Genomic DNA, 1,979 nt, shown 5'->3' with positions numbered 1-1,979 from the left:
TTGCTAAGGCTGGCCTTGAACCTGCAATCCTCCTGTACCAGCCTCCTGAGTTGCTGGGATTGCAGGTGTGCACCACTTGCCCAACAAAAACTAACATTAATTCTTTAATATCCTCTAATACTGTAATTTGACTGCGGGACAAATGTCCTTTTTCAATTGTTTTATTCAAAACTAAGATCCAAATAAATTCCATCCATGAAATCTACTTGTTATCCCTCTTTAGTCTGATTTAACCTCAAGAAACACTTTTCCACTTTTTATATGTCATTGATTTGTAGAAGATGAATCTACATTTTTTTTTACTTTCAAAATTGTTTTTAAATTTCACATTTGTTACCAAATCAACCAAAACCAGTACTACAGATTCTTCAGAGCTAAAGAAAGACCACATTCCCAGTTAAATATTCCCAACTGTCCAGATAGTGGTGACATTTTCAGCTTGACGTGACAAGATGATCAAAACTGTGAGACAGCATGAATCTGGGTGCCATTTCATGTGTAATTCCTGATAGACCCAGCTTGGTTCTCCTCCAGTGTGTCTTTTTGGAGTTGCATCTGATTTTATTACCGGTTTTCATTTAAGTGAACTGGGAAATGGGACAATTTTGCTTTTGTTTCTTGCCTAGGAATCGCTTGATTCTCAAAGTTTTGTGAGAAAACATGGTGAGGAACAGACTCAAGTGCACATGCAGCAATGGCAAGAAAAGACCAAGAGCCGGATGAGGGTAGAAGTACTTTCAAATGTTTTAAGTACCCCCACCCACCCCAAATAGAACTCCAAAGATCTGCACTTAAAAAATCTTGTAATCCCTGCTGCTGGGTGGGTGGGGCACACCTGTAATCCAGCAATGGAGAGACTGAAGCAGGAGGATCACAAGTTTGAGGCCAGCTTCAGCAATTTAGTTTAATTTTGAGACAGGGTCCCCAATTTTTTTTAAAATAAAAAAAGTTTTAAAAATGGTTTTTCAAAAGCTCGGTGGTGGTAAAATACCTCTGGATTAAGTCATATATATATATATATATATATATAAATCTTGTATCTGTAAGCCTTTGTTTTAATGAATAAATATTTTTTAGTTTTTGGTAAACTAAAAGTAAAATAAAGATATTTATTTTACTTTTATGTGGTGCTGAGGATTGAATCCAGTGCCTCAGGTATGCTCTCTGACACTTGAGCCATAACCCCAGGCCACAAATATATTTTTAACTCCATAATATTAGGCAGATTCTTGTTTTCAAAGGATAAACAAAATATTACTGAATACAACACAGGTAATTCAATCACATTTTTCCCAGCTGATCACTGTGAAAATTGAAGATTAAACAAAGGTCAAGAGTTTCCTATCCAATGTATATATCTCACTTTCTTCCTTATAAACTACATCCTGACCAAAGACTGAAAAAAATGTCCAATTTAAAACTTATGCTTTCTAGTCCCTTTTACAGAAGGGGTGGTATTAAAGCACAGGGAGATACATATAGGCAAAGGAAGTTGTGAGAGGCTATGGGAACAATCCTTTTAAAAAAGGGAGACAAAGCCAGGTGCGATGGCACAAGCTTGTAATCCCAGAAATCTGGGGGGCTGAGGCAGGAGGATTGTAAATTTGAGCTCAGCGTCAGCAGTCTCAAAAAATAAAGGGCTGAGGGTGTGGCTCAGTGGTAAAAGGCCTCTGAGGTTCAATCCTAGTACCAAACAACAACAAAACAGTCTCACAGTTTCTAGAGAGAGATGGATCTTAAAAATATTTTTTAAATGCTGAAGTTAACTCATAATCATATAAATACAAAATACAAATTAAAACCACCCAGAGCAATCATTTTTCATTGTCAGTTCGGCATAAATCCAAAAAATTGACAATCTCTTTTGAAGAGATTGCAAGGGAATAGACAATTTCATTGAAGCAAAGTGATATAAGCTGTCAGTGGAAGATTTGGATAATACAAGCAAAAGTTACAGATATGTTTATTGTTTGACTGAT

General features: G+C 36.3%; 1 pseudogene; it reads right to left on the bottom strand.

The window, feature by feature from the left end:
• Positions 1-434: 434 nt before the first annotated feature.
• On the bottom strand, positions 435-662 carry LOC124108406 (large ribosomal subunit protein eL39-like; annotated as a pseudogene).
• Positions 663-1,979: the final 1,317 nt, after the last annotated feature.

The sequence above is a fragment of the Marmota monax genome, unplaced genomic scaffold (assembly GCF_021218885.2).
Source record: "Marmota monax isolate L192 unplaced genomic scaffold, Marmota_monax_Labrador192_F-V1.1 WCK01_AAM20220418_F8-fsc00074, whole genome shotgun sequence".
NCBI lineage: Eukaryota > Metazoa > Chordata > Mammalia > Rodentia > Sciuridae > Marmota > Marmota monax.
This window is presented reverse-complemented; position numbering and strand designations above follow the sequence as displayed.